The 27,088-nt window shown below is 41.0% G+C and overlaps 1 protein-coding gene and 1 non-coding gene across 3 annotated transcripts in view; both read right to left on the bottom strand.

Annotated features, from left to right (window-relative positions):
- The window catches only part of opcml (opioid binding protein/cell adhesion molecule-like), a 154,500-nt gene that overhangs the window by 14,209 nt on the left and 113,203 nt on the right, over nucleotides 1–27,088 (bottom strand). The gene's annotated exons all lie outside the window — the stretch shown is intronic.
- LOC114793218 (U1 spliceosomal RNA) lies at nucleotides 23,658–23,815 on the bottom strand. The gene has a single exon (XR_003750217.1). It is a non-coding gene; the product is annotated as a U1 spliceosomal RNA (small nuclear RNA).

The raw sequence follows: 27,088 nt of genomic DNA, 5'->3' as shown, positions 1-27,088 counted from the left end.
TTTATCTATCACCTCAATACACAACTATTATAACTTCTAAATTGCTTATAAATCAATAGTGATTACTTGGTTCATAATACTTATATTAATATAATAATAACAATAACAAACCAATCTTCAAAGTGTACAGACTGTACTGAGCATGTGTCTTGTTGCATCCAGTGGATTATGTCAGAGAACATAGAGCAGAGGAGAATACAAGAGCGTGTGAGAAGAGAGACGAAAAACCATGTCAAAGTTAGGTAAGCCAAACAATAACAGAGCACTGACAACAAGTGCAAGTTTTACTCTCATTATACAGGGAGTGCAGAATTATTAGGCAAATGAGTATTTTGTCCACATCATCCTCTTCATGCATGTTGTCTTACTCCAAGCTGTATAGGCTCGAAAGCCTACTACCAATTAAGCATATTAGGTGATGTGCCTAATATGTAATGAGATCTCTGTAATGATATGTGATCTCTGTGATGAGAAGGGGTGTGGTCTAATGACATCAACACCCTATATCAGGTGTGCATAATTATTAGGCAACTTCCTTTCCTTTGGCAAAATGGGTCAAAAGAAGGACTTGACAGGCTCAGAAAAGTCAAAAATAGTGAGATATCTTGCAGAGGGATGCAGCACTCTTAAAATTGCAAAGCTTTTGAAGCGTGATCATCGAACAATCAAGCGTTTCATTCAAAATAGTCAACAGGGTCGCAAGAAGCGTGTGGAAAAACCAAGGCGCAAAATAACTGCCCATGAACTGAGAAAAGTCAAACGTGCAGCTGCCAAGATGCCACTTGCCACCAGTTTGGCCATATTTCAGAGCTGCAACATCACTGGACTGCCCAAAAGCACAAGGTGTGCAATACTCAGAGACATGGCCAGGGTAAGAAAGGCTGAAAGACGACCACCACTGAACAAGACACACAAGCTGAAACGTCAAGACTGGGCCAAGAAATATCTCAAGACTGATTTTTCTAAGGTTTTTTTTATCGACTGATGAAATGAGAGTGAGTCTTGATGGGCCAGATGGATGGGCCCATGGCTGGATTGGTAAAGGGCAGAGAGCTCCAGTCTGACTCAGACGCCAGCAAGGTGGAGGTGGAGTACTGGTTTGGGCTGGTATCATCAAAGATGAGCTTGTGGGGCCTTTTCGGGTTGAGGATGGAGTCAAGCTCAACTCCCAGTCCTACTGCCAGTTTCTGGAAGACACCTTCTTCAAGCAGTGGTACAGGAAGAAGTCTGCATCCTTCAAGAAAAACATGATTTTCATTCAGGACAATGCTCCATCACACGCGTCCAAGTACTCCACAGTGTGGCTGGCAAGAAAGGGTATAAAAGAAGAAAAACTAATGACATGGCCTCCTTGTTCACCTGATCTGAACCCCATTGAGAACCTGTGGTCCATCATCAAATGTGAGATTTACAAGGAGGGAAAACAGTACACCTCTCTGAACAGTGTCTGGGAGGCTGTGGTTGCTGCTGCACACAATGTTGATGGTGAACAGATCAAAACACCGACAGAATCCATGGATGGCAGGCTTTTGAGTGTCCTTGCAAAGAAAGGTGGCTATATTGGTCACTGATTTGTTTTTGTTTTGGAATGTCAGAAATGTATATTTGTGAATGTGAAGATGTTATATTGGTTTCACTGGTACAAATAAATCATTGAAATGGGTATATATTTGTTTTTTGTTAAGTTGCCTAATAATTATGCACAGAAATAGTCACCTGCACCCAGATATCCCCCTAAAATAGCTAAAAATAAAAACAAACTAAAAACTACTTCCATTTACATTACATTTACGGCATTTGGCAGACGCCCTTATCCAGAGCGACTTACAACGTGCTTTCAAGTTACCATCGATGAAGAGATCAATTCCGGTTCACTAGGACCCCAACTATGAATACATCTATTTAATTCACTCTGTTGTAGATTCTGTACACAAAGTTCGACAACAAGAAAATTCCAATTTAATCTAAATATTCTTTAAAGAGGAAGGTCTTGAGCTGTCGTTTGAAGGTGCTCAGTGACTGAGCTGTTCTGACCTCGAGGGGAAGTTCATTCCACCACCGAGGGGCCAAGATGGAGAAGAGTCTAGATGAATGTTTTCCTTTTACCTTCAGAGATGGAGGGACCAGGCGAGCAGTACTGGAGGCTCGGAGTAAACGAGGTGCAGTGCGGGGTGTAATAAGGGCTGTGAGGTAGGATGGTGCTGCTCCATGTTTGGCTTTGTAGGCCAGCATCAGTATTTTGAACCTGATGCGTGCAGCTACTGGGAGCCAGTGAAGGGAACGTAGCAGAGGGGTGGTATGGGAGAATTTGGGAAGGTTGAAGATCAGTCGTGCTGCTGCATTTTGTATGAGTTGAAGAGGTCGGATGGTACATAGTGGTAGACCAGCTAGAAGGGAGTTGCAGTAGTCCAGTCGTGAGATTACTAAGGACTGAACCAGTAGTTGGGTGGCCTGGGTTGACAGGTAAGGGCGGATTCGTCTGATATTGTAGAGAAGGAATCTACATGAGCGGGAAAGATTGCTGATGTGAGTTGAGAAGGAGAGATGGTTGTCTATTGTTACGCCAAGGTTGCGGGCTGTTGCAGAAGGAGAGAGCTGCGAGTTGTCTAGGTAAATAGCAAGATCCTGATGTGGTGAAGAATCTGCTGGAATGAATATTAGTTCAGTTTTGGTGGGATTGAGTTGGAGGTGATGGGCTGCCATCCAAGACGAGATGTCGGTTAGACATGCAGAGATTTTGGAAGCAGCATGAAGATCAGAGGGAGGAAAGGAGAAGAGGAGTTGTGTGTCGTCAGCATAGCAGTGGTAGGATAATCCATGTGAGGAAATGACCTCACCAAGTGATCTCGTGTAGAGGGAGAAAAGGAGAGGACCTAGCACCGAGCCTTGAGGGACACCAGTGGAGAGTCTACGTGAGGTAGAGGTGGATCCTTTCCAAGTCACTTGGTAAGATCGCTCATCAAGGTAGGAAGCAAACCACTGCCATGCTGAGCCCCGAATTCCAAGCCTCTTCAGGATTGCCAAGAGAGTCTTGTGATTAACAGTGTCAAATGCAGCAGATAGGTCAAGGAGAATAAGAACTGATGACAGTTTTGCCAATCTGGCTGCATGTAGCTGCTCGGTAACCGCCAAAAGGGCAGTCTCGGTGGAATGAGCTGTTCTGAAGCCAGACTGGTTAGGATCCAGGAGGTTGTTCTGTGATAAATGGAGTGATAGTTGGTTGTAGACACAGCGCTCAAGGATTTTGGATAGAAATGAGAGGAGGGAAACCGGTCTGTAATTGTTAATGTCTGTAATGTCTGTCTTCCAAAAACATTCAGCTTTGATATTAATGAGTTTTTTGGGTTCATTGAAAACATGGTTGTTGTTCAATAATAAAATTATTCCTCAAAAATACAACTTGCCTAATAATTCTGCACTCCCTGTATACTTCTATTGCCTGTCCATATTAGAAACAATTGAATAGTCTGGACATTCAACCTGCATATCACACCTGAAGAGCAGAGTATATATAAACCAGCAATAAAATAAAACCCGAAAATCACAAACTGGAGCAATGTCCTACAGATATAATATGTGTGATATATGTGGCTAGTACCCTTTCACTCACTGCAAATCCTGCAGGCTAGAAAAAGCCAGGGTGGTATTTGGAGTTTGAGTTGATAATGGAAAGATAAAAGCGAGGCACTGTGAGTTGGGAATACATGTTGGGGTTAGGCTTCACTGGATGTGTGACTGGTTTAATAACATGGAGAGAAGACTGATTGTGCATGAAATGCAGGAACATGCAGATCACAAAGTGTTTCAATGGGGCTCAGCACGAGAACAGTACTCATTAGCCATTACACAGTGGACCCATGCTACCGTTTAATCTTTGCTTTTGGTGTGTTTTTTCTACACAAAAAAAGACAAAATGATTATTCATAATGTACACACAATTAACACTGAAAACATCTCTAAATGTCTAATTGTGCATTTATAAACCAGTATTTTATTCTTCACTCCAATCTACTTCATTCATATTTTTTAAAGACAATGTACTGTATTCCACATCTGTTTTTCAGATTTTTGTACACATACAGTACATTTGAAAAAAATGTCAATACCCATGTAGATGAGCACATCAGATCATTCTTATTTTCTGTGTTCTGTTTATGACTGTTAACTTTAATTGTGCCATCAATAGTGTAACAACAGAACTAGAAGGAAGAAGGGAACAATGAGGAAGAAACACCACCCAGGGACAGCTATTCACAATTCAAGAAATTGCTGGAACTCACTAACATCAACAGAGACTAAAAATCTGGTGGTGAAGTTAAACCACTGAGGTTTAAGATCACATCATTTATCTGCACTATAACAGGGTTGAACTGGATCAATTGGGCACCACAAGAAAGCAAAAAGCTCAAGCTCTAGCATCTAGCATGTCTCTGACTCCACAGAACATCACCAACAGACATGGTGTTACCCCAGAAAGAAAAGACAGAAAAGGGGTGTAAGAAGTGTTGTCTCAAAACAAGACAGGTTATGGCTTATGAGCCCCTCAGTGGTTAATGCTCACCACATGATCCTCAAAATAACAATCAAACTCCAACAAAAGATGAGTCTTATCTCTTTTTTTAAATCTTCAGATGTCAACCCAAACATGCTGAGATCTACAAATCATTAAACAAGCGTCTTAATGGATTATAAAGGCACTCATTAGGCACTCAACATAATGCATGCTACAAAATTAATAAAATCATTAAAGCAATTTGCCCACTTTGCTTTTGGCCTGCAACAAGTCAGCTGACACAAATTGCAAAGGACCAGCAGGCCCCATCGTTCTCCATCAGTCCAAAGACCTCAGAGAAGCTCATCTTTCAGTATCTGAGTCAATGTCCTGTGCCACTAACAGAATCAAGGGGACAGCTGGGTACAAAAAAAACCCACTAAATTCTGTCTGCCTTGACCACTATACCAGTATCTGAACAGTCATTTCTGCTCATATGCTTCCTTGAAAGCTAGACAGCTATCTAGATAGCTGATAGATAGATAGATAAATATGTAGATAGAGCTAAACAATTTATATGCAGTTTCTTCCCTGGTCCTGTTTTTAAAGAATAAAAATAAATAAAATTCAGCTCCTCTCTGTGCTTCCTCTTGCTTGTCGTCAGCTGGCCCTGGAGAGCTCTGTCATCCATGCAGAAAGACAAGGACACCTGTCACGGGTCCCAGCAATAAAGAAAGATTCACTTACTGCACTTTACCATTGTGGAAAGAGAGAGAGAGAGAGAGAAAAGAAGGCAGCCCAACCAGAGGTCTCTTAACAGAAAGGCACACCAGACACTTCCGTTTTTCAATTTATGAATATTTAGGAACTATGCAGAGCAAGGCTCACAGGAATTCACAGGTCCAGCTGTCTGCTATTAAAGTTGAAATGACCAGCTGTAGGCTGTGGGCTGTGTTAATGATCCAAAAAAGTAACTAGCTCTTCTTTAAAATGATTGAAATGCTACATTTGCTTTTTAAAAGTCATGCAGAGAAGTCTGCATTAAAAAGTGATTGCATGCACTGTGTAACAGTAAGTCTGTGGATGTGTAAAAGTTGGCTGAAAATTGATCGGTATCTTCACACAGCTACTGATTGAAATGTTACTGTCCGGGGACATCCTCGGTTCAGATGTGGCCATTAACAGATGAAAATATCAAAATTTTCACAGACTACTCATCTCTGGGGAAGAACTGCCTCGGTCAACGTCAAAAGGCCATTTGAAAAACAGTGTGGGGTACACTGGATCCTCATCATCATAACATGTCCACTGGCGCCATGGGACTTGAGATCTACTGCACTTACACACACAGACACACACATATATACCAAAACTGTCCATAACAACAGAACAATGTTTTTCCACTCATGCATACATCATACTGCACTTGTTCCTTAAACAATGTCAACAAAACATATAAACACCTTACACAAGGGTGACAGGATTTGACCTTAATATTTACATTTCAGTTTTTTTTTCATGTGAGTCGCATAATGATCTCCACCCCACGCCAGTACTGATCATCATTCCACCCCTCTATATGGTTTATATGTATGGTTTATATGTATTCAAATCTACTCAAAATAAAAAAAACAAAACAAACATAAAATAAAATCATCGTTGATTATTTTAAAGAACACAATAATATTGTGTTCTCATGCACTAGTTATATTATTATATTGTGTATCATATTATGATACATTTTGTTTTAGATCACTTATCTCATATTGATTTTGTAATATTATGCAGTATGCAAACAAACTACGCTTTGGTCACAGAAACACTATGCTGCAATATTTATGCTCTTTGTGTAAGCATGAATGTATGACCGTAACGTATTCAGGAACAGTCAGTCAAAAACCAAGAGCAAGTTCATAAAGAAGTTAAAGTGAAATCTTTGATCCTCAGATCAAGTGCCTTTCCTTACTTTAATTCATTTGTCAATTTGAATCAATCAGAGTTTAAAGAGACTATCGTCATGATGATGAAAGTGAAAAGTGAAGTGATTGTCATTGTAAAACACTGCAGCACACACATGGTGCACACAACTAAATTTTTCCTTTGTTTTTAACCCATCACCCTTGGTGAGCAGTGGGCAGCCATGACTGGTGCCTGGGGAGCAGTATGTGGGGACGGTGCTTTGCTCAGAGGCACCTTGGTGGCTCGGGATTCGAACTTCCCCACTAGGCCACCACTGCCCCCATGATAGATGGAGAATGCAGAATTTGTATCAATCACAGTTTAAAGATACTATCATCATGATGATAGATGGAGAAAGCAGAACAAAGAAATTAATGTCTGATGATTCATATTTCTTCAACAGACATTAGCCTACAAACCTAGATTAGCGGGGTCTACAAAAAACCTAAGAGACATCTGATATTACAAACAGTAACAAAACCAGTCAATCAGTGACATATATAAAGGATCATCTCTCTCTTATTTTCTAGTAAGTTTGGTGGCAGTATCAGTGAACCAGAAGACCAGGTTCAAACTCCACTTGTCCTTGAGCCAAACACTTAATCCTGAGGTGCTTCATGGGGGCACATTGCAAAGTCGCTCTAATGTGTATGGTTTTTGGAAGATGCCCTTATGCAATGTAAGTGCAATGTTATTCTATTGTGTAGGAGATACCTTCTGATAGATTTCCATCTTCTAAAATGAAACCATTTCTGTTCACCTAATAAAATAGCACCTTAACAGTGAACTATTTTGACAATTAAATCAGTCCTCTCTGTGTGCCAAATGCATGCTGACATTTCTCAATTGCTGCCAAAAGTTATCCACACACACTGTACATTGTCCATCTGCCATAATAACAGAACCAAAAAAGCAAGACACACAAGCAGACATGGGTAAGCCTGAAGATGACTGCTTCCTCTACTGATCTATGAAAGTGGTGGTGAGGTGTACTGACAGAGCCTATCTGAAAATGTGCTCAGATTTTGTTTAGTTGTATGGGAGGATACTGCAGTGTCACCTGTTTTTAAAACTGTTTCAATTTAAATGTATAATGCAAAGATTCCAGTAATGAACTGGTGGTCAGATCTAACATATGTCTACCTAGAGCTGGCTAGATATGGCTTCCAAAGTTATATCACAATACAAAACATATAACTTGATACTTAGAAATGTCCTGTAAATCACTGTATAAATACAAATTTGACATTTATTGCATGAAACCTATATATGAAAGTAAACAAAGTTTTTTTTTTCTTGGAATAAGTCATCCGCTTATGAAGTCATGACTCCATTATTGTTTTTAAAATACAGTTTCTAGCAGAGTTCTAGTTTGGTGCATTTAGGCTGATTTGTAATATCACTTCCCTGTGCAAACCCATAGAAAGAATATCAGAATGAAGGCGGATCCATTAAAGAAATCCAACTATATTTCCATGAAGAGCAGAGTGCTTGTAAATCAGTACATCAGACACTATGCTGTTTTTGACTTTGTGTGATGCCCATGGGCTGGACGCACACAGCATGCCCTCCTGCCTGATGAATAGGTCCTAAATGCTCCCACTTGAGACTGGCCAATTAGGACATGTTCAAATAGACAGAGCAGCCACAGAACATGGCTGCTGCATTAATGTGGCTGCATTAATGTGGCACAGGGTGTGAGCTCCTCATAGTACCTATGCTGACCCATCGAGAGCCCAGAATCATTCCCCCACACTTCTGGGTGAGTAAAGAAAAGGGTGAGAGCAAGAGAGAGACAGACATCAAGGAGGAAGAAGGCTGGGCGGAGGGAAGCTGGTGGAATGCGTAACATGTATTTTGTTGCTGTGCCCATTCTCCTCGACACAGAGAAGACCAACATTCAGGTTGTGTGACTGACTGGAGATGGGGCGGTGCGTTATGGAGGCAGGGTGGAGTGGAGGCACTCTGCTACCAGCACGTCCTCAGGCTGTTCAGGGCGGAGTTTGGCCAGCCTGAATGAAAACAGTCATACATTGCCTCAGTCGTACTTCACTTCCACACCAACCGCAGCACAAGCGAGAAGGCAGACGACAGCTACACAGGGTTAAGCAGGGAGAAGACTGCGTCGGGGTGACGCCAACCAGCATCTGCAGCTCAGACCAGCCTCGTCTTTCCACTACCAGCCGCAGATACTCCAACATCTTCAGGCATGCAGGCTAAGGCAGATGCATCAGCCAGCCGCCTGCCTCCCATACCAATGCCAAGAAGTTGCTCTTCATTGATGACAGTTACAGAGCAGCTCTCCTGTTCCCGCCTCTGGAGGAGTCCACAGAGAGACCTGTTCTGTCTGTCTCTGTGTGTTTGTGTTTGTATCGGCTCCTCAATATGTTGCCCCCAGGGTCATCCACATCACCTTAAACCAACTGCAGATGATTTTTTCTCCCTCCCAAATGGCACATTACAAACTGAACATCAGTACTGCACTTAACAATTTTAACTGAAGTATTACACCCTGCACTTTAATCTCTTACCACCTCACATTGTGATATTATTATTATCATGTCATATCACTACTGCTGCAATTATTATCATAGTATATCATATACCATATACATTATATACTAAATACACTGATATATTGTAATTTTGCTGCTACTTCTCAGCCTTGTTTGTCTAGTTTGTCTCTACCTGCACTATTTTATGGGTCAGTGCACAATGTCCACAATGTCCCTTGTCATGTTTTTGTCTTGTGTGTTATTCCATTTGCACTATGTCCTTTTGCACACTGTGAACCTCCAAAGCTTTGCAATCTTGTCTCTCTGTGTACTTGTATATAGTGAAATGAAAATAAAGTTGACTTTGACTTTCTTCCTGAAGGCAAGTGGGCAGGTAAGTGATGAGGCTTGACTCTATGGTAACCAGTGAGGAGGGCAGGCCAGGCCCTCATGGGGGTCGAGTGCCACAGAGTTCCCAGGGTGGCAAGAGGGTCCAGCAGAGATGGGCAGGAAAAGGACCTGCTTGTCCCAACGGACACAAAAGGGGTTAAGCCATGACGGGTCCAGTGAAGCCCCAATACCGACGGTGGAGACATGCAGGCCTACACGTTCCACAACACACTGAAGGTAGGGGCATTTACATTTAACATTTAAGGCATTCGGCAGACGCCCTTATCCAGACTTACAACATGCTTTCATGTTACCATCGATGAAGCAATCAATTCTGGTTCACTAGCACCGGCAACTTTGAATACAATCTTTTTATTCACTCTGTTGTAGTTTTTATGCATAAGTCAGACAATAAGACGGTTACAAGTTAATCTAAATATTCTCTAAAGAGGAAGGTCTTGAGCTGCTGTTTGAAAATACTCAGTGACTGAGCTGTTCTGACCTAAAGGGGAAGTTCATTCCACCACAGAGGGGCCAAGATGAGTGACTTCCTTTTACCATCAGAGATGGAAGGACCAGGCAGGCAGTACTGGAGGCTCAGAGAATATGAGGTGCAGTGCGAGGTATAATAAGGGCTGTGATGGTGCTACTCCATGTTTGGCATTGTAGGCCAGGACGTGCAGGTTGGTGAATGGTCGACGGGTGGCCTGGGACCAGTGATGAAACATCCAGCAGAGAAGTGCATCTAGCAGAGTCTCCGGGCGGCGCGGGAGGGTCCCAGGATGCATCACAAAGGATGTGCAGTATCAGGGGTTGCACTTGGCCAGATGGCTTTGTGTGTGTTTTGTGTGTGCAGGTCACCAGATCGGCCGGAGTCGCCGCCATGCTGGAAAACATCTGGGGTCCAACCAGAGGGTCCGGATCCTCAATGCCCACCATGCCGAAGTCCTGTGGTTGCCACCGCCATCCATCCCCTCCTCCTCCATTGGTAGTGCTTGGTCACCTCGAAGTAGCACCATTGAGGGGGGGTTCTGTGACACCCAGGATCTGGACGCACACAGCAGGCCCTCTGATGAGTGTCTGATGAATAGGTCCTAATTGCTCCCACCTGAGACTACTTGAGACCTGTTCAAATAGACAGAGCAGCCACAGAACATGGCTGCTGCATTAATGTGGACATTGTGTTGCTTTGGTTCCTGTCAGTTTGACAAACGTCTGCAGGCTTGTTTTTCTCACGCTGGCTGGACATGGCCAGGAAGAAGGACTCACATGCACAACGTCACGAAACGGGTTTATTACATGGTGGCCTAGACAGGGGAACTATCACGTAACAATGACCCAACCGCGAATACAGACACAAACAGGGCAGGTTTATATGTGCAGACACAGGTGAAAACAACCAGGAAACATAATAGCACAGGACAAACATGAAACTCTGGTTTGTATTCCGGACCAGGAGTATCCCCTTCCGGACCGGATCCTGACAGCTTTAGTTTATTCCTGTTTCCTGGTTTCCTGTGTTTCTTAATAAATCCCTTTTTGCCCAGATGTCCCATCTCTGCGCTTCCTTCCCCAGCCCTTGGTTGTGACCCTGCATATGTACTTTCTCATCAGATCATGATTACATCCAAGAAATTGTTTGCAGGTAAAATAAGTTGCAATAAGTTATATATATATAACAATTATGCCAAACATGCACACACCAAACATCTGAAGACACAATATCTATATCACAATACGCAATATCATTACAAATAAATGTATCACTTACAAAAATAAGCAACCAATAGATATTAATTTAAACATGCTTTTTCAAGTATAAAAACTCACAATAATACCCACTAACCACAAGGGATTTAGCCAACGTGCTCATGTTGTCCACCCTCAAAAGATGATCCCTTCCATGTCCTCAGGCTCTGCCCACACATACAAAATGTTTGGTTGGAGGTCAAGAGAAGCTCCTCAGCATTCCCTTATGCCCAATCATTGCATTACTTGGCAAAATTTCTACATCACATACACCCAAACACTTCAGACCACTCATTTTACTAAAATAATAATGATAAACATAATCACAGGAACAAGTATTATTTTGATTATCATATTCACATTATATTATCTATATATTTGCCTTTAAGATAAAAAATGTGAAGCTTAATTATTAGCTTATGAACAAACAGAGAGACAATTAAAAATAAGAAAAAGAAATAAAAAATATGGTTTCAGCCAAGTACTTTCACTTCCTTTGCTTGGCCTTCTACACATTGACAGAATGGGGGCATCCAATTTGATGTATGGTGATAAAATCATGCTTTCTCAGCAAACTACTGAAAGGTGAGAGAAGAAAAAAAAATGACAACATTTTATTTCTAAGCGACCTAATTACCACACGATAAGGGCATAATTGAGCAATAACTGTAGTCAACTACAACAAATTATTGTCTGTAGGCTACTACCACCTAAAGGGTGGTAGCAAGACCATCTGAGCAAGACTCTTAACCTTAAGTTGCTCCAGGGTGCCTGTCCCTGTAACTACTGATTGTAAGTCGCTCTGATAAATGACATAAATGTAACTGTAAATGAGGTTGGAAAAGGACAATGTCTAAGTATTTTTTTTTCTTTCAAGGTCTCAAAGTGCCAAGGTCATCTGTCTCCACGATAACAGATGTGAAGAGTATTATTTCTACTGTTATTATAATTACATGCATTGCACAGTTACCTAACAACCTATGCCTAAGTAATTAAGCAAATAATTAATGTATAAAATATATAAATATATCAATATATCTGCAAACCTTGATGTACATCCCTCCAGACAGGAGCATCTGATAAATTCTGTAATTGTGAATGAAAAATAATGAATTTGAAATGCTGTATATATTTCTTTGCACTTTATGCTCAGGTTACAGCTTATGAACATACATGGAGACTTTTTAATTGTTTCAAGGAAGTGAAATTTAAAATTGCACATAACACCAAACCCTTGTGGGACAATTGGCTTTCACCATATGTGACTAACAGAATATGCAAATAGTTTTCAGAGGTGTTGGATAATGTAGTCTTTAAATAAAATAACATGACTTGACCCATAACTTTACTGTTTGAAAGCATTAGCATTTAATTTTCATCTTTTTCAACCAAAAACCTTTTGACTTAAAGCCAGTTAAATTGAACTCTGGCCATGTTTTCTCCCTTGGTATGATCACAGTCTAATGAGTTCACTAAACATTCACACTTAGTTTTTTTCTCTTATATTTTTCTCTTTGTAAAAATAAAACGTTTATACACCTGAACTACAGCTAGTAAAAAGTACTACATGGCACTAGACTACATTGAGTTCTCAAGAGTTTTTTAGCAAATTGCGCTAGTGCTTCTTGGGTCCGAGTACGATTTGATTCCGATGATGCTGTCGACATATCATTGGAATTTATCTTTTTCATCTGCAGAGCTGCCAGATTTACGGAGTGCATCCCGTACCTTTAAATACTGTGCCTGCAGTTTTTTAACCTTGTCACGGCACTGCTCGGTGGTTCTTTGGTATCCACGATGAAGAAGATAATCCTGGATTTTGCTAAATATATCGGAGTTTTTAGGTGTTTTGTTCTTGTATGCTCTCATCTGCCCAAATTTCCAACAAACATCGGCCCCATTGCAAAACCATGTTGGTTTTGAAACGTCACAAAAACGTGACATCACGCGACTGTTCCGTGCTTCAGCACGGTTAGCGCTCACACTTCGTGCGAACCGCGCCCGAGTCCAACTGAACCGTGCTCTGGCACACCTCTTCCAACCGGGCCAGGGCCGGCTAAACGAACCGCGCCCGGGCACGGCTCGGAGCACTCACACTAGTCAAACGAACCGCGCTTTGGTGGTCAAACGCACTCGGACACGGTTCAAAGTGCCTAGTGTGAGTACACCCTTATTTTTTTCCTGGAATGTTGAACAGCGTCTTTATGACATTTTATTGTATAAATAAATACATGTCATAGAAAATGCAAGAAAGTGGTGAATTAAGTGGTGAATTGTGGCAGCTTTAGCACTATATAACAGCCTCCCCCTCCCCATCGCCAATGAAAAATCTGCAACCCTCCCTTTGGCCGCAACTTTTTCTGCAAGCTCTGCAAATGGGTAACCTGTCGTCCTGGATTTCTCCTTTACCATCCACAGAAGAAGCCAAGTACATCAAAGGGAGTAGTCCCGTTGTTGGTTGTCTCTTGTCCTTCTGTTTTGTGTGGGGTGTTTAGTTGTTTTAAGGATTCATTTCAATGGATCACACTGTTCCAAATAACACACACATTATGTTAATAATAATTTAATAAAAGTTTAAATCAACACATAAACCCCTCACATGTGACCCTTCCAAAAACACCAACATTGTTGACCTGTCACAGTGGAGCCTGGTGTAGTAAAAAAGCACCTGGTGATAGGTGCAACCTATCCTTAAATGAAATGTAGAAAATACTGTACATTATTTACACAAGAATGCAAAAAGACCTTCAATTCAAAACAAAAGAGCAAGACAAGGCATAAAAGTACGCTGTGCAAGATCTAAAGGGCAATGTTTAAATTATGGAGGAGCAATAATTATTTGAATAAGCTGCAGTGACCAGAGGAAGCTGCTCATTCCCAGCTACAGTGATCTGCGCTACAGCTGTTTGATGGAGGGTGTATGAATACACACTGCTATGTTTTTGTCCACTGTAGACCCTAAGCCTTCATGATTAACAAGCCTTGATAAAAACACACAGCTGTTTCCTCACTTATGTGCAATTTCAATAAGGCCTAGTGGCAGTCTGTCTGCTGCATGGAGAGTGAATCTTCAGACTGCAAAAGGTCTTGTTTGTTGACAATTTAAGCATGATGCCATATTTGAATATGCTTATGGATTAGTATTATGATGATTTTTTTTTTTTCATTCACTAACTTGCTAAGGAAAACATAATAACAACCTGAAGTGACTGTGAAATTAAGGCAAAGGTCATTACTGTTTTAATATCTTCAAATAAAAAAATTCAAATGTAGGAATTTATACATTTGATATGCAGTGTGCATGGAATAATAAGCCTAACAGCACTGGAAGGAACAAGGTATTATTATGAAATGCAGCACGGACAAATTACTCTGCAATAAATGTCACGTCATTCTCTCAGATAATTAGTCTTCTTTTGAAACCGCAGGAACCTTTTACAATGGGAAAGAAATATTGCATCTGAGTTCACTGGGATCTTGGTGCTAGGTTAATTCCCAGTGGTGGATTAAAATTCCAACATGAAACCAGATAGAAGAAAACCTAATGGGCAGAGTGGGAGGATTGGGATGCACTCAAAGGGAAACAGGAGCCACTGCCTGTAAAAATACCAATCTATTTATACAGAAACCAACATAGGTTTACCTCAGTGCTTTTAGGGTCAATAGTTAAAATTATTCAATAGAGATGAAATTATGTTTAATATATACATATGTATGAAGTATTATTACTTCTAATAAGTAGTGACGTATTTCTCAAGAACGGTCTTGGTCTCAAGACTATTTGGTCTTGGTCTTGTCTTGGTCTTGGACATGTGATGAGGAAAAAGAGATACAGGGCTTCCTCACAGAACAGTACAATTATTTATTACATGCCTACATTTAAATGCAAACAGTCAGATGTATCTATTTTACATTGTATACATCTTCTTAACGAACACTGCTAGCGCGTCACATTGCATCAAAGCAACGTGGCAAAGAAATGGCAGACTTATGCAATGAACAGTCAGTGCTAATACTATGCATGATCCCTAACGTGTTCTCTGTCTGACGGATGATTATGCAGTATAAGACATGGAAGGTTCCTACTTTATCAGTGGTTGATAAGGTGCGGTCTTGTTGAACAGATGTGTTGCTGGTCTCTCGGGTTGACTTGTGATGGTAGGATGGTGTGTTGTGGCTAGCCAAAGTCTTCTGAAGTTTGAAAGGAGTTGCAGGAAGAGCAACCCCCCCATTGTGGTCTGCTGCTCTATTCGGGACAGAGTTTTGTTGTGTGTGTGTTCCCAATTCAAATTCAAATTCAAATTTTATTTGTCACATGCATAGTCATACACAGTATGATATGCAGTGAAATGCTTTTTGCGACTTCTACAGACCACAGTATTGCAAATGTTGCAAGTATACAATTAACCAATATGCAAATATTGCAAACATAACCAAATATTACACTTTTACGTCTTTAACATAAAATATGTGTAACTGGTAGGGTGAAGGTGTGCAAATGAGTTAAAGACAATGTTTAAAGTAAAGAGAAAAAGAGCCATAAAAAAAGAGCAGTAAAGTAAAAAGCGCAGAGTGATTTGTGCAAAGTGATTTGCGCAAAAGAGTCCGGAGTGATTGGAGGTGAAGGTCAGGGAGCTTGGTACGGATGATTCGTTCGGCTGATCGAACCACCCTCTGTAGGGCTCGCCTGTCCTTCATGGTGCTGTTCCCGAACCAGGTGGAGATATTTCCTGTCAGGATGCTCTCTATGGTGCAGGAGTAGAAGTTCCTGAGCACCTTGGAGGGCAGTCTGAAGTCTCTCAGGCATCTGAGGTGGTAGAGATGCTGCCGGGCCTTTTTCACCACGGTGTTGATGTGACAGGACCATGACAGATCCTGCGTGATGTTAACACCGTGGTAACGGAAGCTGTCCACTCTCTCCACTGAGCTCCTGTTGATAACAGGGGTCTGGTAGGTCCTCTCCTGCTTTGTACTGAAGTCCACTATTAACTCCTTTGTCTTGCTGACGTTCAGGTGGAGATTGTTCCTCTGGCATGAATTCTCCAGATTTCCAACCTCCTCCAGGTAGGCCGTCTCGTCGTTGTCAGAGATCAGGCCCTCCACGACAGTGTCGTCAGCAAACTTGATGATGGTGGTGGAGTTTGTAGTGGCTGTACAGTCATGGGTGTACAGGGAGTACAGCAGGGGGCTCAAAACACAGCCCTGGGGGGCTCCAGTGCTGAGGGTGATGGAGGCTGAGACATGTCCACCCAATTATCCCAATGATCGTGTGCAGCTGTTCTAGCATGTGCAAATGTTTTTGAGCTTTGTCCTTGTCAGGTCCTTAACATGTCTGTCTTGTATCGCTGAATGAACTTGTATTAAACCCCTGTCCGTGATACCTTGGCCAGGTGCGGAGGAGGTGGGAACAGAGTCTGTAGTTGGGAGTCTGGGACTGAGGGAGCACGGATGCTTGTATGGCTGAGTGAAAGCAGCAGAGGAGGAAGAGGAGGGAAGCAGATGCTCGGGAGCGTGAGAGAGTTCTTGGGCTCACTCCATGGTGGGAGGAGGATGCAGTGCAGACAATAAAGCAGCAGGAGATACAGTCACATAGTCATAGTGGAAAACAACAGGCTGTAGAATGTTCAAGCGTAAATGGTCAGTACCAGTAGGGCTTGGTACAGTGCACCTGGAAAGTATTCACAGTGCATCACTTCTGCTACATTTTGTTATTTAATCAGTAGCTCAATGAAAAAAAGAACATGTTCCAGAAATCTCACAAGGCTGGGTTTTATTGAACTCCATAAATTAAGGTTATATTATTAACTTAGATCACAAATTCTTCAGTTTTACTTAAATTGGTTTAAGCCAAAATGAATACACCCCACACAAAAAACTATGTGTGCAAATGAACAAATCTTGTTTACAATTAATGGCCCACATTTGTGGGAGTATTTTGTAGTATGGTATCTCATAGAGGAAAATAAAGATTTTCTGATAAATGTAGTGGGGTTTACTCAGTTATGCTGAGCACTGTACATAAATATTCACAGCCTTTGCTCAATACTTTGTAGATGCTCCTTTAGCAGGAAATTGAGTCTTTTTGAATATGATGCCACAAGCTTGGCCAGTTTCACCGATTCCTCTTTGCAGCACCTCTCAAGCTCCATCAGGTTGGATGGGAAGCATCCGTGCAGTCATTTTAACATCTCTCCAGAGTTGTTCAATCAAATTAAAGTCTGGACTCAATGACATTCTCAGAGTTGTCTTAAAGCCACTCCTTTGATATCTTGGCTGTGTGCTTAGGGTTGTTGTCCTGCTGAAAGATGAAAGGTTGCTGCAGTTCAAGAGCGCTCTGGAGCAGGTTTTAATACAGGATGTCTCTGTAAACTTCAGAAGTCATCTTTCCCTATACCCTGACATCTCCACAGCATCTCCTGGTGATAAGCGGTGCCTGGTTTCCTCTAAACGTGACGCCTGGCATTCACACCACAAAGTTCAATCTTTGTCTCATCAGACCAGATAATTTAGTTTCTCATGGTCTGAGAGTCCTTCAGGTGGCTTTTGGCAAACTCCAGATGGGCTGCCATGTGTCTTTTACTAAGGAGTGGCTTCTGGACTCTATACAGGCCTGATTGGTGGATTGCTGCAGAGATGGCTGTCCTTCCAGAAGGTTCTCCTCTGTCCACAGAGGTTCTCTGGAGCTCTGACAGAGTGACAGTTTAGGTGTCTGGCCAGCTCTACAAAGATCCTGGTGGTTTTGAACTTTGTCCACCACTGTGTTTGTTGGGTAATCTTGTTTCTGAGGACTACAGACAATTCCTTTGACTTCATGCTTGGTTTGTGCTCTGACATGAGCTGTCAACTGTGGGACCTTATATAGTCAAAATGTAGACTCCAATTAAGCTGCAGAAACATCGCAAGGACAATCAGGGGAAACAGGATGCACCTGAGCTCACTTTTGAGCTTCATGGCAAAGGCTGTGAATACTCATGTGCATTTGATTTCTCATTTTTACATTTTTAATAAAGTAAACCTTTTTCAAATTGTTATCATAGGGTGTTGTCTGTAGAATACTGAGAAAGAAATTTATTAAATCAATTTTGGAATAACGCTGTAACATAACAAAATGTGGAAAGACTGATGCACTGTGAATACTTTCTGGATGCACTGCATGTCATAGGCTGAGGCAGAGGGATCTTCAAGAGCGCAACCAGGGTCAAAGCCCAGCAGTAGAAAACGTCAGACAGTGGTACTCCAAGAATCATGGTCAAAAGGCAATTGATCGGAAATGAAAAGCAAACAGGTACAGGAACGGCTTACACAACAACAATGAATTGACAATAACTCTGAAGTATCCAACAAGACTGCTGCATCTTTACACTGAACATCAACCTTGGGAAATCAGGGAAAATCAATCAGCCTGCCCCCCCCCCCCCACCATATATATATGGTGGGGAAGTGGTGGCCTAGCGGTTAAGGAAGGGAAGGGTTGCCGGTTGGAATCCCGATCCACCACGGTGCTGAGGTGCCACTTAGCAAAGCACTATCCCCACACACTGCTCCCTGGGCGCCTGTCATGTCTGCCCACTGCTCACCAAGGGTGATTGTTAAAAGCAGAAGACACATTTTGTTGTGTGCACCTGTGTATCACAATGAAAATCACTTCACTTTCATATTTTGATTATTTTTTTAAATGAACAATGTTTATGAGTTATGACTCACAAGTGATAGCATCCAAGTCTGAGTCAAGTCATTATTTGTGAAACTTAAGTCCAAGTCTCAGACTTGAGTCCTCATCTCTGGGTTTCTTTAAGTGTTATGTGTCTCTGTTTGACTTTGTTTTGATCCAGAAGAGGCTCTTTAATACTTAGAATGTGGTTCCAACTCTCTTCCCCTATGATTTTATAAATCCAGAGGACGCCTCTGACTTAATACTCCCAATGTCTCCCAATGCTTAGCTCCAGTCTGAAAAAAAAAGGTTTGTAGAGTCATACAGAGCACCACTAGATGCCTGGCTGTGTGCAGGCAAAACCTTGTTGCCTCCAAATGCTATTATTCTTGATGGAGAGTTGGACCATTCAAATTTGTGTTGTTAGTTCCTTAAGGTGGTGAATGGGTCACTTCCAAATAAATTCCATATATTGGAATTGTCAGGTTAATTAAACTATAGTTGAAATGTCAAGAAGACAGATCAATTCAAAATAAATATATAAAGTACATTTAAGTAAATCAAAAAGTACCAGGGGGGCTTTGCAAATGGTGAGCATTGATGAATTATCCACATTTAAAGATTAGTCAAAGCCTAACTCAGAGGAATAACGGCAGATGACACATTATTAAGCTGTAATGAAGAGCCTCTTGAAGCACTGAGATTCAGGCTCTGGGCCGGGGGCCACTTCCTCCAGCACGGAGGGGGGCTGCCACACAGAAGCCCCAAGTGAGCTAATCATGTCATGCGAAATGAGGCTCCAGTCAGACATAAAAAAAGAAGCAAACAGATGCAGGCGTCTGCGCCTCTCCACTTCTACATTATTAATGATCAAAGTTCAGGCTGAATTAGCCTGGTTGATGATTTATGATCATGGAGCAGCAAAAACCATCCAGTAGAACGTTCACACCTGTCTCCAGCTGCCTGAAAAAGATTGGGCTCTGACATTGCTTTCAGGAGCGCTGGCAACTTTCCGTAGGCTAATCTCTGGCTTTGACCCCCATCTCCCCATTGCGTGTCACACCCTATTTTTTCCATAAAAACTACGAAGGACATGCAGACCAATCTCCAAAACATTGTGATCAACCAGAGTCTGACAGAATACAAACATATGCATTTGAACACAACATATGTGATATAGCATTGTTTCAATTACCCTTGCCTAGAATATAATTTATTGTGGGTTATTAAAAACAATATTGCAACCCTAGAAACCATCCATTTATTACATGTAAAATAAGGCACTAGCACATGCACTAACTGCAGCTAATATGGGACAGAGCAGAATTTAATCTAGGACAACAAAACCCTCCCTCTAAACCAAATGATTATTCAGCCTCCTGTAGATGACGTTCAAATACGATGTCTGACTGCATTTCACTGATGCAGGGGGTCATCTGATCCAGTCGGTTGCTTAGACTGACAGACTGTCTGAATGACGAGGGTGCTGCTGAGAACGTTGTCAAATGTTCAGAGCCTCTGAGACATGAAAATATGTGTTAAAAGCGGAAATGCGCCAATAATTGCCCCATAATTACCTCAATAATGACACATATTTCATGCTTTACATTTTCGTTAGTGTGAACTCGTAAATAGAACTTTGTGTCTTTTTCTGACTCTTATTTTTCAATTGCATTAATGCAGGATTTCAAAATATGGCCAGAACAGCATTTATCATAACTCATTATATAAAAGCCTGGATGTGAGTGGATGTGCATTCTGAAAGTACAATGTTTTTCTTCAGGCACATACTGTTTAATAATCTATAATGAGCTGTTAACTGGACTCAATGTTCACCTCAAGCAAAATAGATGAGAATCTCATTAAAAAAATAAAACAAAAAAACAAGCCTCATCTCAGCCTTCAGCATAACACAACAACATTAAATAATATTACTGCATTATTTACTTTCATATTATAATTGATGTGTCTTAATCCTATTTAAAACTTTCAGCTGTAACGCCGTCATGGGTCATTAAGCAGCTGCACTGTAAACTGAGCCCTTCTGATGTGTCTTCAAACAATGGATCCTTTGAACTCTAAGGATATTCCTTTGATAATGTCCATAAAATGGATTAGCATGCATTTTGGTGATGAAAAATAAAGAACTCTTAAAACTATAATAAACAAAAAAACTATTAATTAATTCAAGGGGATTCATTGTCATTGCTGTATTTTTTTATGTGTTCCCATACAGTGTTTGGAAACTTGGAAAGATCGGAGCAATAGTGTTTAAATCCATATGATTTCCAGTAAGGCCTTCAAATTTATGTGTGAAGTTTTTATACATGATCGCTTGCAGAGGCAATTTGTTCTTGAGTGAAAATGTGCACACTCTTTTTTTAATAGGGTAGAGTTAAAATGGAGAGGTGTGTACCATATGCTCTGCATAAAAATGGCAGTTATGGCAGTGGTAGTTATTTTTAAACAGATTAAAATTACATATAGAATAGAGATTAAAAATACATAAACCCTCATCACCACAGACAACCCATTGTCCCCCATAATAAATAATTACCTCCACCAAGGTAGTAATGTTTTCGGTGCAATCTGTGAGGATAATTTACATTAAATTTGGTGGACAGATGGGAGCATGAGCTGCAGAAAATCCCATTACATTTTTTAACAGATCTACGAAGTATCCCCAAATCTATCTTAACCTTTGCTTTGCACTGTATTTCACAGTAGTCCTTGATGTTACAATCCTGTAGCAGAATTCTGAAGTAAAAATTTGCAACAATGACATGCAATGATATACAAATTATTACATATAACAACCCAAACACACATGCTGTAATTCTCTAGGCTCCATATAGGCAGTTTCTCAAATGTCATACAGAAAGGAGATTATTTTATAAGATAATGAATGTGTCAGCTTCATGTGTCTAACCTCATGGGTTGAACCGAAGGGCCTATAACAAGTGATTGCATCAGCAACGTTGTCCTGTTCTTAAGATCTTGGCATGTGTCTCATACTCTGTCAAAAATTATAGACAGAATAGTTTTCAGACTATATCCAGACCTTAACCATATGTGGATCATGTCACAAATTTTCATGCAATAGAGGAGTCTGTACCGTTGTCTGCACTGTCTAGGTGCTCTTCTCGGTAATTTGTTTAATCAGCAGAGCATGCATACATGCATAAATGTATGGCCTGATGCTCACATGGAGCTGAACTTTTTACCTAAATTTTTAAAACCAAACATTTCTTTCTTTTTCCCCCCAAACTATAGTTTCAGCCTGGGTGTTCTTTGTTTCCAAATTGATCCAGCAATCATTCTTGTGACAGAGAGCGCTAACAGAGGGCACTGTTCTGCCTGACAGATACATCATCCTAAATAGCATGGCCCACAGAGTGGGAGAAAAATAGCGAGATTGCCAGTCATCAAGAGACCTGCCACCAGTCTACAAAATCAGTCAACAACACCATAGTCCTGCCAATCATTTTTGGGCATGAAACTTCCCATCAAGAAAAAGACATGGACAAGAAATGAATTTGCCCTATTCAAATGAGGAATCTAACAGGACACTTCACTTTAAAATGACTTTGCAAAAGTTGAAGGGTAATGTGATTGTATGGCTACCCAGCATCCGCTGTGTAATCTTTTACGCATTCTGGCACAAGAATCAACAATATTTTATTTTTCATTGTGCCATGATTTTTATGATGTGACATCAAAGCAGTACATTGCACAGAGCCCCTGTGCAACAAGATTATGCAGAAAATTTATATAAATGCTCCTCATTTCCAAACAGTTTGTTATTTGGATAATCAGGCTACATGATTGAATATTAATGCAATGTACTGATTCAAGTTCAAACAAATCCAGAGTATAATTGAAACCAAGCTGTTGATTGTATATTTTCTTATATCAAATAGTACTGTGCTGTGTCAGACAAACTAGCTAAGCGTTAATGGGTCTCTGAACATCGATATCAGATAGTATGTGTCACATGTAGAGTATTGTCAGTTTCTGTCCTGTTCTGTAAGGTAGATTGTGCCAGTCATGTTGTTTGATTCTGAGACAGTACTGACAATAAGCTTAGTTCCACAGACAGTGTAAACATGGCCTATTGGAGAATACTGGATAACTCCAGCACTACATATTGGCACCAGGTCCTTCCACCATTTTTGTAAATACCGATCACGTCTCAAGCTCCCCTCATTTGCAGCTGGTTAACAAGACAAAGGAGCATCAGATGGTATTGAAATTAGATGACTTTTGACATTCAGAAAACTGCAAAAATACCTGGTGCACATGCAGTGAATTTAAGTGAGATGTATAAGGCATCATGTGTAATGTAGTCCAGGAAGTACTGGACTATGAAAAGGCATTTTAATTGACCACTTATTCTTTGGATGCTGACATTTTAAGGTACAAATCTGACATAGTTCTGCTTTACAAGACGTGAGAATTCCACATTCTGCCAGGCTATGGCAAACACAACTTACTGATAGCCTGAGCTAGCAGCTACAGGCCACTGACATTTCTGACACCCGTTTGAATATGGCTAGCACTAATCAAATCTCTGAGCTAGTAAGTCATGTCCAACATTGCGAGGCTGGGTATCTAAAAGCCAAGTGATTTGGCAGACAGCCAAAAGTATTTTTTTGTTTGGGTATGCTGTGGTGTTGGGATTTTGGCTTTTTTTCCAGCTGGGAACTGTGACCCCCAGTCTATTACAAACTAACTATATTTTACAAATAAAGTGAAATGATTGTCATTGTGATACATAGCACAGAACATGGTGCACACAGCGAAATGTGTCCTTTGCTTTTAACTCATCACCTTTAGTGAGCAGTGGGCAGCCATGACAGGCACCCAGAGACCAGTGTGGGGACGATGCTTTGCTCAGTGGCACCTTAGTGCCACTAAAATCAAGGGAGAGCGCGAACGCAGTCCCCACTACCAGAAATTATGCAGTCGAGATTCCCACATTTGGGGAATTCGCAGGGGTCAGCACAGCCGGAGTGCAATGGCTGAGCCTCGCCCTGGGTGAACCGCCTTCGGCTACAATAAATCACGCAAGGCAAACAATGATTTGATGATGGTGTGTACACCCTGCACTGAGACTTGCTTATGTGCTTGTGCTTAATGCTGATCCTTTCAGCTATTCAGATATATCCAATTGAGGGCTAGGGTTGCATAGGTACAGAATGCCCATTGCACTGTATAATCAGAGAAGATACACAACCATGGTCATTGGCATCATACTTCACACTGGCTTTATGAATTATTTTGTTGAAAGCTTATACACCACATGCTAAAATGTATACACTTCGGGAAAGAAAAGCATTTTAATGTGTTATTTTTGCAAAGCTAAAGAGAAAAAAATATGTACAGCTGAGAAATGTCACCCCACAAAAAACATTCAAGGTGTTTCAGCAGCCGAAAATGTCTTGGTGAGACAAAACATCTTTCTCATCTTATTTCTTTCATTAGAGCTCCCCATAAATGTCAGCTAAGATAACGTGCCATCCCTACGAAGGCAGTGACATTAACCGACACCTTCTACACAGACCTGCATATTGGTTTTCCGGGAAGAGATTTCATCACTGGATATTGCCTGCTTTTGTTGCTCATGCAAGACCAAGTAAGTAAGTAATAGCGGCTAAATTAAAATGGGCTCACTTTTCTGGGTCATCCAACAGATGGGCATGAGTGAGGGGAAAAAAGATTTGAAAAAAGTGTTGTGAAGTGATTACATTTCGTTAATAAAACTGTCCTTATGATTTGACACCATCTGCCCATGCAACAGCATCCCTAAAGTATGACTGTTACTCCATAAAACTGCCACGGATATTAAGAGTCAGAACTGAATGCTTAAGAATTGTACAAACACCCAGTGTGGGCATACGAAAAATACATGATAAGCTTGGTTTTCTTGATCTTCCGAATTCTGTTGGATTTTGCAAGCCTCAACAAAAATGAAAGGGGAGAACTCATTATGGTTCCTCGCATTACAGGGCCCTGCCTGCAGCTTTTCAAACCAGATTTGTTCTTTTTAGAATAGTGTGGTCTGCTTTGGGTTGTGAGAAAAGGAGTTTTGGTATTGAAGCAGCATTCAAATGGGTTATCACAACATTAGCTTCCCTGCGTTTGCATGTAAGATTTTAGTCAGTTGTGATTAAAAGAATGTGGAAGTTTGAGGAGATGAAGACACAGCTCTCTGTCTGTTTAGTTGAAATGCAAACACAAGTAATGTGGTAAATGTAGTGGGATATATTTTCCAAAGTTAACCTAACCAAGACATATTTATAGCAATCATCATCATGACAGCAGAATATTTCATCTAATATATTTCATCTGTATATTTATGCATTACCTTGCATATTCTGCACCTTCTTGTTCGCATCCCAATGGGGGTGCTGTTACTATGCTTTTGTTCTGTTATATTGTGCTGATTTGTATATCACATTTTGTTGCCTGAGACAGACAGAAACAAACACCTTGTCTTTGGTTACAATAAACATTATTCTGCAACTTCACACCCTCAGGCTGATACAACACATACACACCTGTGAACTAGATGCATTATACATTTGATATGTATATTGCTGAAAGAAGATGTTTAATTATTGATTAGTTATTATGAATTGACTTTAAATCTTCCTCATTATTCTCAGCTTGGGACTCCTGACTCAGTTTTTTCCCGATTACATAATAAATAACAACAATAAGCTAAGCGTATTACACAAAGGTGGCAGGAGTATAAAGAAGTGTAGCCATAGGCGAGATTTGCACTGCCGTTTCTCTACCACTGATGCATTGTTTACAGATACCATCATCGGCTCCAAGGCCGCCACCTGCTCCCCTGGTCCGTTTCCCTCCAAGTTAACCAAGCCCCGCTTCACCGCCGCCTTCAATCAATCACCTCCTTTACAGGAGTCATTCGTCCAACCGCTGAACTGCTGAGGTCACACCTATTAAAAAAAATGGCCTTGACCTCCACCAACACACTTTAATGGCCATCGTTCTCCCTTTAAAAAATCTGGCCAATTTTCTCTTAGACCAGCAACTTACGTAACCCTCCCTCCAGTGTGGGCTCTGTCCTCTTCACCATAAAGAAGCTGCTACCTTGACCCCACAAGTCACCAATGAAATGTTCACTTCTGTTTACACCATGAAGCTGAAGGGGCAAGCCAGCCAAGAAATACATATTATACTTACCTTTTATATAAGTGGTCCTCCAATTTGTCTTGTATACACAAATTGTTGTATATATGCTTGTTAAATGCATCCCAACATCCAGCCTCATCTCAGGCTCATTGAGCTCTTAAGATTTACAAAGACAGAGGTCTTTACAAAATTGAACAAAAATGACTGAATAGCTTAAGATCACATGATTTATCATGTGCCAAGGGGGTTGCCACTACACTGTCACTGTTTCCAGCTGTGCCAGCTAAGCTGTAATCTTGCTCCCTCTTATCTGACTGATCTGCTCCTTCCTTATCAACCCTCCCTCATCCCCGATCCTCCTCACTGTTCCCCATCCAGTATCCACCGGCTCGTAGGCCAAGTGTTCTGCTGAAAAGCGCTGTTGAACACTACCCTTCTCCCACTCTGAACCTCTTGAACTCTGCCATCTGTTAGTGTGACCTCGCCAGCGGGGGAAATGTGATTATCTATGATTACAGGCTGCGTGTATACTCGAAGAAAAAAAAGATGCAGTGTGGTTTCAAGATATCACAAAATTGGCAAACGATTTCAATTTTGCATGGATCTATGACTTTGCCTAAGCAATGCTCCAGACACTCAAAGGGCATGTGCATTTGATGAGCTCAGGCTCATTTTTGTCCAGAATAAAAATGGGTGTATTTCCTTCTAGAATATTATATCCACTATTATCAATGCACATGAATGCACATAAAGACAGAAAGCAAGGGATTTTAAGTTTATTTTTTCACTCACATGATTGTATGTTTTAAATGTATTTAACACAATGAATCCTACTGGGGAAACCCTGGCCAAATGAATGACATTCTTGTTGCTTCTGGAGGACATGGTAACAGGATGAGAGTGAGTGGAAGGAAACATATATAGGGAATACTGAATATGTGCAAAATTAATTTCTTCAGCTCAAAGCATCAAATAAAGTTTATCGGATCCTGGTGCTCGTCACATGTCATGGCAAGAGCATATTGCAGTTATGCTGAAATCAATAGTAGCTGACAAGTTTATCAGCACATTAAGCCTGACAGAGTGGCTAGACACTATTTGACCTTACATGGCTAAGGCATAAAATGCACGATTTCAATGCCTAATCTTTCAAAGCCAGTAAAACAATTATGATTCCGTTCAGGTTACTAA

Source organism: Denticeps clupeoides, chromosome 6 (genome assembly GCF_900700375.1).
Source record: "Denticeps clupeoides chromosome 6, fDenClu1.1, whole genome shotgun sequence".
Lineage (NCBI taxonomy): Eukaryota > Metazoa > Chordata > Actinopteri > Clupeiformes > Denticipitidae > Denticeps > Denticeps clupeoides.
Note: the sequence above shows the minus strand (reverse complement) of the source record. Positions and strands in the feature narration are given on the sequence as shown.